Raw genomic sequence first — 16,316 nt, forward strand, 5'->3', positions numbered from 1 at the left:
AGTACTTGATATGGCTCTCAACTGGTGTTTAAAATACGGCGATTTGATAACGTTGACCAATACGTAGATATTCTTTGCCAACATTTTTATTTATAAAACCCCTTTTAGAAATGTTAGCACAGATATTAAGGAATTCTTGGCTTCTCAATTTCATCGTACGGCAGCCCCAAAGCTTGAGGCAATCGGCCCATTCGAGAGAAATGAAACCTTCGCGAAAGACGAGTTCAGTAGAAGGTGAGTAGTCAAAATAGAGCCAACACACAGTGCGCCGAGGGCACATACTCACTTTCTGCTGTCCTCGTCTTTCGCGCTGTATTTCATTAACAATTGTACGGCCATTTTATGAAGAAATAGTTGTACAGCATGCAGGCATGCCCCTCTATATGTGCGGAAGCGCGGTAACCTTACCCGTGCTGGTTGTCCCAAACTTCATGAAGCCCCTTTTCTGAAGCCTCATCCCTGAAGACGCCGATATTTTCTTGCTCACAACTTGTTTGCGTTAGGGTGGTTGCGCCGCAAAAAGGGCGGTTGATATGCACTTTCAGTGTCTTAAATTATGCCCAACGTGATGCTGCCAAAATAACGTGGTCAATTGGTACGCGCAACTGGAAGGGAAATGGATATCACGGTGCTTGGTTCGCCTAAAGGTTCAACTGGAAGTTCAACTCGCGTTAAGCCACAACAGAGGCCGTTAAGCCTAATTTCACAGTTTCAAGTATGGCGTAGTAAGGCGGCACCCGTTAGAAAATGCTCTCACGGCAATCATTTACGACAAGGTGCTCGTACCATTGGCGTCGTAAGATTTCGAAGCCAAACGTTAAGCCAAGGCTGGTGGATACACGAGAGTTGCGGCTGCTATATAACCGTATATAACCATATAAACGGCACACACACCCGAAGTGGGTTATTAGTGATGAGGAATACGAGTATCTACGGAACAATCACGCATGGGGAAGAGTCCTTATTCTAAAACCGTTTGAGACCGTCCGGCTTCTTTGGTTCTCTTTACCTACCAAAGCTGATCTCCAGAGTCCCAGTGGGCCAGCGCTGTCCCACATGGCATAGGGAAAGAGAAGACCAGGAGGGGGGACAGCGGGGGGTGGTTATCACAGGGGTTCTTATTAAAGCGAAGCTTCAGTATCCTCCCTGATGCCGTTGTACTCAATGCGCCCTTCAGGAAAGCCAACTTTCACTGACTATGATGAAGAAAGAAGGCGGGTGAAGTGAACGAAACAAAACGCTCCCCGTAGCCGCAATCGAACCTGGGTCACTAGCTTTATGAAGCCGGCGTCTATCCGGTTGCTTCTTTCGACGCAGTGGAGGCAAACGCCAAACAGGACGCACCGATTCATGCCCTACAACCGAAACACAAACGTTAGGCCTTTAGAGTGCTCCCTCGAGAGTTGTGGTGGGCATTCCAGAAAAGTGGTGCGTACTTCCGGAGTAGCACATACTCGCAATGTAGGATTGGCCAACCAAAATCTTGTGACGAGAAAGCTTCATGCACGAGAAAAAACGGAAGTGGGGAAGTTTTTTTTTGTGTTGGAAGGGATGTATCGTTCTTTGCAGGCGGAGCCGCAGTCCCAATACGGTGTGCGTACTCTGAATCCGACTGAAATATTTCAGACCTTCATGCTACGCCGCGCTTCCAAGCAGCAGCGACCCGCTACAATGGGAATAGCCCCATCACCTATCCCCAACATCATTTTGATTCGTTTGGGTATACGTCTAAGCCTCATCAACAAAAGTGTCTGCTGCATTACTACTATATGAAAAAGTTATTTTCATCTGGACAGTTTAGAGGGTAACTCTGCTTTGCGAGGAAAGCGGCAGGAACGAACTTTTCCAGGAAAATCATCACCAATAAGATTTCACCTAAATGATACCCGAACATCACTCGACGGAGAAGAAAATTCGCTCTGCTTGTAGCAGCATCTGGTTGTCTAAAAGAGTGCTTCATACTAAACTAAAAAATGAGCGTCATTTCACTTTGGGAATGTGGATGACGAGTGAAGCTTGACGCTGTCCAACGCGCATACAAAGCACGTTTGTTTTAACTACAGTTTAACATATGTTCTATGACAGTTACCCTAATAAAACTTGAAATAACTCAGTATTTATTCCAGCGGAAAAGATGGGGCTGTTCGTTTCCTTTTTGCGTTGTACCCATTTTACAGATTGGGTAACACACACTATCCCAAATCGCTTGACCATGGAGGACAGCACACAGTTTACATGCAGCCCCGAGACGACCTCGCTTAAATTCCCACAACCACAATGGGTACGTAATGGTGAGGGTTGAATATTAGCTAAACGTTCGTACCTACCCTCTGTCTCCAACTTCGCACGTGAACGCAGAACCCTGTTAGAGGTGACGTGTGTGGCCTTAGACATAACCGACACCGGGGGACCTGACGTAGAGCAATACCTTCACGGTGAAAGTGATTTGATTGCTCACTTCAGCGTTCTAAGAGGGCAAGTTCATATTCACCTTGTAGAAACAGAGATATAAACTTTTTGAGCCAAGCTCTGTCTGGGGGACGTGGTGGCCGCTGGTTTTACCTTGTCGCCGATAATGACAGCCCGATTCCTCTGGGAGGGATTTGCAGCTTCCATACAATGTGGAACGTGAGGCGGCAACACTGGCGGCTGCGTGTTGTGCGACAGCAGATTTCCGTTGTTTCCGTCCATTCATGCTTCAGTACGTGTCTACGCTCCTTGCATTTCCTTTCTTCTTCGCCCGAACGAATGACAAGCGTTAGTATCATGGTAAATTAGAACATGAAGGGCCTGGAGCTTCATTCTAGCGGAAAACTGGTCAGTGTGCATTTCCTGCTATTGTTGTCGGAATTTTATTGACAGTGTAACACACCAAGCTATACCACGCATCCACGGAGTACAGCAGACAGGTCACATTGGGCAGTGAGTCGCCACTATTAAATCTCTCACCAGGTGAGTGGGAACGTCATTGGTGATGTAGTTAAGGCTAGCTGCGTCTGCAGTGTCTTTCTATATCCAACCCCTCCCCCAACCCCCCGCCACCTCGTGCATGAAAACAGGCATCGGGTGGTGGGCACGCACACAGCTTTACCCACTAATACCTTCAGAGGAATCTGGGGCCGTGATTTAGCGCTGTGATGGACGTGATACGTAGAAGTAGATCAGATTGACACTCGGAGGGTTGCGGATGTACAGCTTTCGTAATGGCAGTTTTGCTTGTATCATGGACTTGCATGAACGCCCTTGCCTATTCGGGGTGTACATAAAATAGTTTGGAAATACGTTTACCTTTGAACCGACTGTTGCACTCGAGCCAGCGCCGCGACGAGTGAAAATGCTATATCACTAAACTCGTCAGTCTGGCAGTTTATCAATTCACTGCGGGAAGAACGAGCTCGACAAAACAAATGACGGCGATGTAAGTGTCGAATTCCCCCAAGAATTGGGAGTTGCAGCACCGATAATGTGGTACAACCATCTATTTTCGAAGCTGAAGCTAACTGCGAAAAGCTTGAGACGGCCAAAAATGTCTGGAGAACACTGGCTCCTACGATGTCGACTGGCTGGACCGGCGGCAGATAGGAACAAAGCTAGATGAATGTTTCGGTTACAGGCAGAAATAACTTCCCCAAAAGTAAGCAAAGTCTTCGTTGTCCTGATTCTGCTAAGCCCAAAGGGGCGGGTTCAATTCCTGGCCGCGGCGGCCGCTTTTTGGTACAGGCGAAAAGCGGAAACGCCTTTGTGTTGGGCATTTTGATGCACGTTAAAAATCTCTTGTGGTCAAGATTATTACGGAGCGTTCAACTCACTGCAGCGCCTCTCATCGCCTGTGTAGCATCGGCGGGTTAAACCTCACAATTAATAATTCAATATTCTTATTAAGGGAGAACAAAAACTTTTCACAATAACAAAAACTACTAACGCCGACACTATTACAAAGGTTTTTAAAGAAGTCCGTGTTTCGCTGTAGTAGGCAAAAAATGCTGGACGTGCCCGCAAAGCGCTGTAACTCTCCGCATGCTTCTTATGTAAACGTGCCGTTTCGTCTTGTACAACACCACTTTTTAGCTGCTTACACTTTTGTGCAAAATGTCATTTGTAATCAGCGAACCCTGTAAAAGTGTTTTTTTTTCTGATAAATACAAAATTTTCGCAGTCATTGGCAGGTTTCGAGATCAAGCAACCCGGTTGCACGTCTGCCTATTGTTCTCATCGAAGCGTAAGCACCTGTTTGCCATTCGCCTTGAAACTGGCGCCAGATCCCTCTCTATGTACTGTATAAAACCCAGTAAGTGGCAAAGCCCAGTGATTACTTCGTACCTCGTCTGCACCTTTTGTTCCTACACATCAGCCACCTGTTCGCTCACACTCTTCCCCCCCACGAATTTCTTGCATGTATTACAATCGGTGACTAGGTCGTATATTTGAGTGTGTCGACTCGATGGAAGGATAGAACTGCAATCTTTTGCCGCTTCTAGCGAGAAGCAGATGAGGCGCTTCGCGAGGCGTTGTGGACATGGAACCTACGGATTAGAAAGAAAGGTGACACCCACCATTCAACTTTTCCGAGAGCACGTCTCTCAGACGACTACTACCTTCCAGGTCAGCAGCAATTACTTTTTAGATGCAACGCATCTCATGCTCGTCCCTCTGTCCTTCCTGCGTCTGTCCGGCGTTGTCCGCACAGCTGCGCCTCTCCTTCTCTCCTCTCTCCGATAGCGAACGCTCTCTCCCAAACAGCTGCGGGTTGACGCCGCGCACTCTCACTCCGTTGCTAGGCGCCGGTGGGCGGCGCTGCGGGCGTTGCGCATGTGCAGTACTCTCTCTCTCCGCGCTCTCTCCTTCGGGAGCTGTGAATATAAAGCGGCATGTCGCACTCCGGAGGTCTCAGTCGACGGTCGTCCACCCACCTCCCCTTCGCGTGAGAATCCCTCCTATAAGCGTAATCAATACGATGGAAAACGCCAATGGAACCCTCCATGAGATGCGTTGCATCACACCAGGGTTCCAGCGAGGGGAGGTGGGCGTAATTTTTTATTATAATGAAGCCGCATTGCATTCACGTGGCGTACTTTCTGTCGGCCCTTGTCTTCCTTGTGCTCTGCTCAAGCATGTACGTGCACGTTTCTGATATCTGTTGGGTGCTGATTACGTCAAGAGACATTCTTAAAATAAAGCCTTTATTTCAGTTAGCTTGAACATCATTTTTTTTTATTTCGAGCTCGAAGCGCACCTCAAATGTGCTGCTTGACGTGCTTGAGGCTGAAGACGGTGAATGGCATCGACTGCTCCAAGCAGCCAGCGCGCCACTCTCATTGGCGCACGCTGTGTCGCCTTTTTTTTACCTTTATCACACGTAAAATTGTAGTGTAGCCGTTTCCCGTAGGTAAATAGTGTAGGTTCAAAACGCCCGGACTGATCCGCGTGCCTGTAACAAACTAATATGACAATGCACTTATTATTATTAGTGAACGTCGCGGGCACCAGCAAATCAAGACAGCAAATTAGGACCAGCAATTTTCTGCTTTGAAAATTTGCTATCAAAACGAAGTATTATTATGTCGAGAAAAAAAATTACCGCCAATAACGTGCGCCCTGAATGTCGAGCAATTTAAAACGCAGAGCGGTTGCATAGAACCTGACTTTGCCCTCAGCCACCCAATGCCATAATCATTACGCCAGGGTGTAAGATATTCGCTTTGTAAGTTTGTCCAGCACCTATAAGCAGTATCCTGGCACCCTTGACAACCCAAGCCAAATATTGTCTGCAAAACATTTGCACCAATTTCATATAAACGAAGATGTTCTAAAAACACTTTGTAGTACTGAGCTGATATGTGTAATGGTAACGTTTAAATTTGCGTGTTTTCGGGGAGTGCTTAAATAGTAACCTGGATAATGATATATTCAACACAGGTGTCAGGCCACGCTCCGAAAAGGAACGTACCGAAAAAACAGCAGTTCTCTGTCAGGACCTGCAAAAATCCTCCCCCTTATAATGTAATAAAAGCTGCCCGTCATGAACACCTCACCGTAGAAAGGCAGCTAAGGATGCAGCGGTGTTCCATACGCCCGCGTGACCACAAGTTGTAAATATTTCTGCAGCTTCTGGTACTTGTAACCATTCCTCTGAAATGTACGCAGTACGCTTTCTCATCTACCCTTCTTAAAATCTTACAGCTGCTTCGTTTTTATTACAAAGCAAATTCTGCGGAGCTGGTGTGCCTTCTATAAGCGGGAAACAGAAAAAGCACAAATTGAACTTGCAACCCTCACCATGCCCTTTCCTTGAAAAGGTCGTTTTCAACCATTAAATTATTTCCAGACAATTGGGTGCTATATTTTAAAACCACAAACTAAACTTATTCTGCCATACTTCAGACTGACCTAGACAACGTGTCTTGTTGGTGTCAGGACAGGCGAATGAGCCTAACCAAAATGTAAAATCATGCTTGGATATAGAAATCATTCAGCTTCTAACAATTGCATGTATATTCCTAATCATACCCCGTTATCTTCAGCGCACTTGTATAAATACCTTCTTCTTAACGTTAGGCACCATCTTTCGTGGCAGACACACTAATAATGCTAACCGCATGCTCAGTTATTTGCGATGAAACTCTTCCTCTGTCCTCATGTCAGTGAAACTAAAACTTAACAAAAGTTAGTACACTCTAACCTGGAATACGCATGCGCCATCTAGCACCCCGGTCAAGTAACCTTAACTCTCCCTTTTGAAGCCGTTTAAAATCACCCAACTTGTTCCATTTTGTGTAATTATTCGCGTCATGCCAGTGTCACAGCCATGAAATGAACTCTGAACCAAACCGACTTACCCTTTCGTCGAAAATACTCTCGCATGTCACTTTTTCATAGCATTTATCATTACAACCCATCTTTAAAGAGCAGCTTCTCTTTTCGCCTTCCTACATTACACCTCGTTTCGGTCATCGTCTTAAAGTCGATGTGCCATTTTCGCCGAACACGCCACTGAAGTGATTCCTTCACTTCCAGAATAGGGAAAGACTGGAACTGCCGTTCCGCTGCCACCGAATCCCTCACAGACCCTGGAAAGTTCAGACTCTCTATTTTGCAACAATTGTAACATTTCGCGTACTTTTTTTTTGTTGTATAACCCCTACTCCTTTCTGTAAAGCCGTCGGGCATGAAAAATAAATAAATAAATAAATAAATAAAGCCCGCGTTCTGTGGACACGAAGGCGCGTTCCTTACGTGACCAGTATCTCCGACGCATAACAAAACCAAAAAACGAAGCGTAATGGCGGAAGTTCGGATTTGCGGTCACTAATAGCTGCCTACGTTTTCGCGGCAGTTAGGCTATCCTCACGGGACTTTCTGCAACCCAAAATCGGCCAATCATAAACATTTTTTTTCGAATACTGACCAGTTTAAATATTATAAAAACAAGATCAGTATCTTCTGCGCAAAGCATATTATCATTGGTAAATACCCTCATCATGTGATATTACACAATTTTTACAGCAGCTACAACTTTTGCAGTTCCTCTCTAGCACTTTGGTGATTAGAAGTGTTACCAAGAAACTCTGAGACATGGCTGACTCATCAGGACACGCACGAGCTTAGAAATTCCTACGGAGTTTCGCAATGCGCCATCACCGAAACACCCTTTTTGGTGCTTTTTATCTCCTAAAAAGATGTCTGCAGTGCAATTTCATTGATAGTACTCTGCATTGTTCGTTTTCCGGCATCATACGCTATCATTTTCGTAGCAGGCCAGCGTCCCTTTGAAATAATGCATTTTGAAGGGTTCATTAAGACCCCATCTTTTCCGAAAGAACGATAATGCCACCGCGGACTTCTACTTCTTCTACAAAAACATCAAGAAATGTTATGTTTATGTATCGGTTTAATTAGTCAAAACATGTTACAACAAGTCACGATCCGTAATATGCGGAGATGCTGATGCCGCGAGAGCGCCAGTTTTGCCGCAAAAACATCGCTGCCGGGCGCGGCCGCTCCGTTCAATAATGCTAGTGCGTGAGTTGAAGTACCGCGCCATCTAGCGAAAAGTATGATTATCAAGGTAGGAAGTGAGCCATGTTCTCGGCAGGTGGGACTTCCCTTCCTGACATCTTATCGTGTTCCCTGTTTCCCGCGCTGTCTCTTGTTCTCTTTCTGCTTGTCAGCCGTGTTCTTTGGTGCTGCTGTGGTTCTGAGGCTATTTTTTCATTCTCCTCTGGCTGCCTCGTTGCTGTGTGCGGTGGTTCTACCAGTCTTGCGACAGCGTCGAAAAAATTAAAGGCGCTCAGCCTAACAGAAAAAGTGTATATTGTACGAGCATTTAAGCAAAACACGTACAGTCAGTGCGCGGACTTGGTATTGCGTTTGCCTTGCCAGTTGTACTGCACAACACTATTGTACGTCACCAAGGAGAACTTCGAAAGAACATCCAAGTTTTCGGCCCCAGTACAAAACAACCTCGAGGTGCGAAGCATAAGAAAATGGAAGTCACCCTGTTTGCATGTTAAAGCAAATTAGCGCGGGTGGATGTCACGTGCACGTATCAGTCCTATGCAAAAAATGACTCCTCTCTCTCTTTGCCTTTTAAAAAGTTCCAAACGGCTGGCAGCTGGCATCACCAATTTAAGGACTGTCGTACAAAACAGTGCCCAGCGAAGCAACAATACCAGCAGCTGCTTTTTGTTTTGTTTACGAAGAATTTACTTCTACATGTGAGAAACAAGCACTTTTAGCAAAATCGGACAGCTACTTCAATGTTGGCGAATAAAAGTGAGATGCTGACGGACTATAAACATTTTTCTCCAACCTTAAACCTGTTTGGATGACACGAATACTGCACAAAACGTTTTACTTTCCCCTTCCTGTGAAACGCGTGTCAAACAGGTTACACAGTAGTCCGTTCTTGATGCTGGCGGCATCTCTCCGACAATCTGTGCGGAGCCTAAAGTTATACCTACAATGAATAGAGCCAAAGCCTTGTTTCAGCACGTCTGTCTTGCAACCTGGGACTGCCATAGATGTGTGCTCTGTGAAAAATCTTCAGCCATCACTATACATTGCACTACTATCGACAGGGCTACACAAAACCATTGTAAGGCCGCCTTTTCTACTTTCCCTTGAGAGTTTCAGTGCTTCCTCCGCATGTATTTTTATGAGACTGTGGGTGCTAAAGTGTACTTGAAACATTTTGAGCCTCCAAGGCGCCACCACCTACACTTAACCCTGCGCATGGGCGGACAATTCAGCTTCACCTGACACGGTGTTTGTGCCATTTGGTAAACGTGGTTGTAGGCCGGCACCTAAGGCAGTTGTACGGCGTAATATTCTATATCTTAACCCCCGCAAAGCACTCAAAGTCATGTAGCGTGAAGCTGTGCGGGCAATAACGTGTGTTTGCCGCCAAATTCCAGTACACAAACTGTATTGCAACGCTAATATTTCGAACGCCTATAGACGTCAACCGCGTGTTTAGAGAAGCCGCTGTTGGTTGCCGAAATAAACAGTAGACGGGCGTGGACTCCCATGAAAATGCAGAGAATGTCCAACGGGTGGAACGGGTGCCCATCTCTTTAGTTGGCATGTACCAGCCTTAGTGAACTACCTGTAGAATCTATCATCATCAGCGTTACACCGACGACATCACAATCATCGACGCCTGTCGTCATTGCACGATCGGTGTTCGCTAGCGCTACGTCTTCTTTTAAGTCGCCATTAAACCTTCCGACCACTCGGTCAATCTCTCCCTTGTTTGAAGGCCTCTCTCGTCCTCAGTAGCTACAAATTCCCACAATCTGGTGCCGGAAACTCGGGATACAACGGCAACGACAGGCAGGGCCTGACCCCCCTCAACGACAGAGCCTGCTTGACTTTCCACGAACCAGCCACTGATGACCCGAGATGACCTCCTTTGACCGCATGCTGAGGCGCCGAATCACTATGCGAGCCAAGCTCAACGGCGTCTTAAAGGAAATGAAAGACAGCCTACGTGATGGACACTTGACCATAACGATGGATTTCGCTATTTCCCTCGAAAGGATCGAATTCATGTTGAAGCCGATCTACCGCGAACACCCACAGAAACTGAACGCATAAGAGACCTCCGACGTGACAATGTTCAACGACAGCGCCGTCAAGATCACGGCAGAGCTTCGTTACCGCTCCGAAAACCATCCGACCGGTGAGCTTCTTCAAATTCATCGACTAGAGCCCAAGCTGCTGAGACTGTACCGATACGAACAAAATTACCCAGAATAGAGCTAAAGAAGTTTGACGGCCATCGTAGAAATTGGCACAAGTTTTGGAGTCAGTTTGAAAGCTCTACTCATTGGAATCCTGATTTAAAGGACACAGACAAACTCCACTACCTGACGAACCTAGTAACAGGAACGGCGGCTTCTGCTATATCAAGATTACCGATTACGGATGCCTGCTACGCGGACGCTGTAGAAAGTCTTAAAAAGCCATCTGGAGACAGTGAAGTCATCGTACAAGATCACTTGCACGCTTTGATTAACCTGAAACCCGTCTCTTCATCGCCAGACGACGCAGAGTTACGCAAGCTGTACGACTAAGTGCAGTTGCACTGTAGAAGCATGAAAGCGCTGGGGACTCATCCCCTGACGTACTCCTCCCTGCTCCACTAATTCGTGCTTCAGTCGCTGCCTCGAGATATCGTTCTGCGTTATCACCAGCGATCGAAGATAAAACGGGATTGGGCCGATTCCGGTACCACAGAACCTTCGTCGCAGCAAGCTGACAAGCACAAAAAGAAGTTTGTAGACCTAATGACCTTTTTTGGCCAAGAGCTCGAATGTCTCGAAGCGGTAATGCCAGCATTGTCGAATTGATTTGGACCCCCTGAGAGCCGCGCAACAGCATGATCTGCGTAGCACATGAAACGCCCATCACTTACCATCTGCGGCAGCTCTACATGAAGAAAATAATAATGTGAAGAATGTTTGTTCTTTTCGGCTCCACACGATTCAGATTCTTGCTCATCAAAAGAAATCAGCATTGACCAAAATAGAGCCCTACTAACAAAATCTGGCCGTTGTTTCCGATGCCAAACTCCAGGACATGTCTGGAGAAAGTGCAAGAAAACAGTCGTTTGAGGACACTGTTCAAGACGACACGTTTCGTCGATGTGTGATCCTGATGTTCTAGATCAACAAAATGGTCACGTGACACCCGCACCTGTTCGCCTACTATCTCGACAGAGAGGACAAGTGGTACAACTCCAAACACTGAGAGCAAAGGTTTAGGGAAGAGACAAGAAAGAAAACTGCAGAATGTTGCTCGATGGAGGCAGTCAGCGAAGTTTTATTCGAAGCGACGTCTCTAGGAAACTAATCTACGAACTCCTTGGGGAAGAAACACTAACGCTAGGAGCATTCGGAGGAAAGGAAACACAAGAGACGTTAAGAAGGGTTCGCGTCTTTCTCCATTGCTCATCGAAGCAGACTACAATTCCCATAGAAGCGCTGAAGATTGAGTCTACCTGCAATCAGCCTATACCTAACCCAAACGAAGAGGTGCTAAGGGAAATTCGAAGTAGAGGCATTGACACTAAAAGCATCTCAAACGAAAGTAATGCTGAAGATTCAATCAGCCTACGTATAGGGTCAGACGTTTACTGGAAAATTGTGACGGCAAAAGTATTGACAGTACTTAACAGGATGAGACTTATCGAAACGCGGCTGGGCTGGACTCTATAAGGACCGACACAGACACCCACTGAAGTCATCCACTGCTCCAACATCGTTGTTTTCAAAGCAAATACATCGGAAATTACAGGCGCATTAAGACAGTTCTGGGAGCTAGAGATCATCGGTATAACATAACAAGCTTCCCCGACTGCTCACGTCAAAAGCCATGTCCAGAACAGCATTCGGCCTAAAGGAGGGTGGTACGAAGTGAGCTTACCTTGTAAGTTAGACGTAGACCTTCCTGACAACTTCGCGGTGGCTGAAAAGAGGCTTCACCAGTTGCTAAAGAAGTTGCCTTCCAGTGCTTCATCTCCGCAAGCAAAGGGCGCGCGATTCGTCGCTACATTTTAGACGGCACTGCTGAACGTGCTCCTCGGCCGGAACCAACAGATGGACGGTACATCTACTACCTCCCAAACAGGGCCGTAATTCGTGAGGACCGACAGATAATGAAAGTTAGAATCGTCTTTGATGCATCGTCTCATCCCAGTGGAGTTAAATCGCTCAACAACAACCTGGAGGTTGGAGCAAACCTAAACTCAGGCATCGTTGCCCTGCTGCTTAAATTTAGGGAATACAAGGTTGGCATGACAGCAGACTTGGAAAAGGCATTCCTTCAGATCAGTCTGCGTGAACAATGCTGAGATGCTCTCCGCTTCCTCTGGTTTGAAACATGCGGACAGCCAGGTCAACCACTGCCTGTTCAAGAAGTGTGGAGAATGTCAAGGGTGCGATTCGGTGCAACCTCCAGCCCATTACAGCTGATGGCAACTTTACGACACCCTTTTCCATCCTTCCGAGATGAACATCAGACCACAGTTCAGCGTTTGATAAATTCAATGTACATGGGCGATCTGATTATTGGCGCTCACTTAACGCAAGAAGCAATCGAAATGTATCCACAAACAAGGAATATCTTCAATAGTGCATCGATGAACATGAGGAAGAGGATGACCAACAACCGGGAAGTGGCTACTGCCTTTATTGATTCCGTGGCTGACAACAAAAATTTCGCCGACCTCTACATGGAATTCTAAGGTACTTGGATTGTGGTGGAATATAATGACTGAAACTTTTGGCTTCAAACTAGAATCTGTACCGAAGATCTAAACCGGGCGTACCGTAACACAGACTTGTTCTCCACTCCATTGCAAAGGTGTACGACTCACTTGGTTTTCTGAGTCCTTCCGTGGTTACTGCGACGATACTCCTACAGGATTTGTGGAAGCAAAACCTCGATTGGGACGATGAACTTCCCGGTCACTTATTGCACAAGTGGTTGGAATGGTGCGAGGGACTCCAGGCTCTAAGCTAACGTTTCGTTCTGAAGTTCTTGGGGAAAAAACTACAGGGACGAATAATGACGAGAATTTTCACATTTTCATCGATGCTAGTCCTCGAGCGTAAGGGGTCGTGCTTACGCCTGTATCCAAGATAGAGAGGGAAACAGGACGACGCGCCTATTATTAGATAAGAGTAGAGTCGCGCCCCTGAAGGCTGTCACGTTAGCCAAACAAGAACTAACATCGGCTTCTCTTGCTGCACGAATGAGTACGTAGATCAAGGACAATACCGACCTGAACATCGTGGAGACACATGTTTGGTCCGACTCATCTATCACGTTGTGCTGGATAAGCAAAGAAGCCTATACGTGTAACACATACGAGAAGAATAGAGTCCACGAGATAGGGAGTATTAGTCCCCCAATCAATGGCGATTCTCGCCACGTAGCGAGAATCCCGCCGATCTCCTGACACGAGGAAGTACAGGGCAACAACTTCTGCAGTCGACGTCATGGTTGCAAGGACCTTCGTGGCTACCTGACCCATCCATCCGGCCTACCGAACCGGAAACACCTAATGTACAGGCTTGCTATGCTGATGCGGAGACGAACCCCTGGTCACTGACGCTTCCAGCACCCACTTCAGAAGGGACGGATTTCACTCGCTTCAGCTCCGTTCCCCGCCTTCACAGGGTGATGGCGTGGGTACTCAGATAGGCCAACAATCTTCGCAACCAAGAGAAAGTTTCCGGACCATTGACTGCCGACGAAGTTGAGAACGCCCAGAACTACTGTATCCGACACACACAAGCCTGCTTCTTCAAAGAATAAATACAGTGCGTAAAAGAAAACCTCCCCTTGCCCACGACCTCATTGCTGAAGACCACTCATTTGTTTCTTGATGAGAACAATCGTCTTCGGGTTGTAGGGAGGCTACGGCCAGTTTCGAGAACTATGACTCGAAATACCCTATTTTTGATACCCAACCAGTCTCATTACGCAAAGTTTCTTGTTCTCGACGCACACGCAGAGGTTGGATACGCCGGACTTCGGGAGTCGTGACACGCTTGTCCAGCTTCGTGAACGTTACTGGATTGTTCGAGGACGTCAAATGATAAAGAAGCGCCTGAACACCTGCGTAATTTGCGAACCCTTCCACTCAAGACCACTTGCTCAAGGTGAAGCGCCACTTCCTTAAGACCATGTAACAGCAACGTCCCCCTTTCTCGTCTGTGGTGTAGACTTTGCGGGACCACTGTACACAAGAGATACATCCCAGGGCAACCATTGCTGCATAGCTCTTTTCTCATGCGCTTTCTCGAGTTGGTGGAAAATATGACTGCAGAGAGTTTCATGTGCCCGATGCCTGGCTTTGTCTAACGACGGGGATTGTGCAAGACCATCTACAGTGACAACGCGCGCGCATTCAAAAGAACCTGAAGGGAGCTCGCCGACTTTTTGAGGACGCTTCAACACCCGAACCTGCTAGCCTATTTTCCCGCTTCCGCAATTTCCTGGAATTTCATTGTCGAAAGGGCTCCTTGGTGGGGTGGTTTTCATCAAAGAATCGTCCACTCCGGCAAGAACACGCTAAAGAAGATGTTGGGTCGACAGCAAGTGAATGTTTTGGAGCTATCTATAGTTCTCACGGAAGTCGAGGCGATCATCAACTCTCACCCGCTGACATTTGTGTACAACGACGTAGCGGAACCTAGCCCTCTATCACCAGCTTGCTTCCTCGTCGGCAGAAGGTTAATAGCGTGACCCCCGTCTTTTTATACAGGGGACCTGACCCATAGATCGACGTCCACAAACCTCCGACGGATGTGGCGGAAAAGAGAAGACACTTTAGAAGAATTTTCAACGCGTTGTGAAAAAGATTACCTCCACGAACGGCGCTCTCAAGGCCAGAGACGGCAACCTTCAACCTAGACGCTACAGCCAGGAACAGGAACAGTTGTGCTAATCGAAGAAAACGACACGCCGAGGTTGTTTTGGACTCTCACCCGCATCGAGCAACTTCTCCCAGGTCGTGACAACAAAGTTCGCGCTTGCACATTATGGCTCCCAAATGGACTAGTGACGAAAAGACCGGTGCAGCGCTTATATTTGCTTGAAGCCGGCTAACAACTGTCATCCGTGGCCGGGGAAGATGTAGCATTTATCATCATCAGCGTTGCACCGACGATATCACCATCTTGGACGCCTGTCATCATTGCACGATCGGCGTGCGCTCGCGCTACGTCTTCTTTTAAGTGGCCATTAAACCTTCCGACCGCTCAGTCGCTTTCTCCCTTGTTTGAAGGCCTCTCAGAATCCCACACTTCCGTCAACGATACGAAGGCCAGGCACCTCTGACGAGAAATTGCGCAAATAAATTGAATTGAATTGCTTTATTTTCCTTAAATATGCATAAATTTATAATGGGTTTGACGGAAAAAAAGCTGCTCTAGGCAGCTGGACAAGCACTAAACTCTATAGACAGATGTAGCCACAGGGCTGGTGCAAGAAAGAGATGCAAAACAAAGAAAATAACCTTTTCGAGAAAAAAAACAGACAGAAAGAGATGAACGGGGGCATAAGTATGATTAATCTTGATTTATCAGTTACTCGTAAATTGTGTTTCTGTGTAACTCCCATGGAGCTTTCTGGTTTTCCAGCATGCTCTATAAATGCCTCCCCAAATTACGGCATGTAACAATTGGCATGTGGATACACTGCGAGCTGCTATATTTTTCCAGCAAATATTTTCAAATTACGCAGCGTTACTTGGGGGCTGTAAAATTTCTGGCTACGTTTCTTCAAGTCAAGTGCTTTTTCGTTGGAATGGGGTAGAATACTTCTCCCGTTAGGGCGGGTTTATCACAAAGGGAGTCGCTGATGTGAAGACGTGATGGACGTTCCGCAAACGCTCCCTAAATCTCCTTTTCATTTGCCATACCGCCCACTGGCAGTCTGCTAACCTGCGTTTTATAGTTCACAGTCTACAGCGTAATCACCTGGAGCACTATATTCAAGAAATTCACTTTGAGGTCTAACGCAAGCTGAACGCTGTACAATGGTACTGGGTCTTCCCTATCCGCAACATAAGAACCCATGATATATAATTATTTCTAAACTCAGCTCTTTATAACGTACCAGAAAAGAAAAACCAATTAGCTTTCTGATTTTATACTGTAAACAGCACCTCCAAAGAAACCATATAAAACCATTTGGCTATAGGAGCACACGCAAAAAGGTAGTACCTTATTCTGACCCCTAAAGAGACAGGGTACTACAAAAACGTGCAAAAGCGAAGAACCTTGAACTTTTGTCAACAAATACCA

Source organism: Haemaphysalis longicornis, unplaced genomic scaffold (assembly GCF_048455015.1).
Source record: "Haemaphysalis longicornis isolate Haplotype H1 unplaced genomic scaffold, Haemaphysalis longicornis Haplotype H1 scaffold_5, whole genome shotgun sequence".
Lineage (NCBI taxonomy): Eukaryota > Metazoa > Arthropoda > Arachnida > Ixodida > Ixodidae > Haemaphysalis > Haemaphysalis longicornis.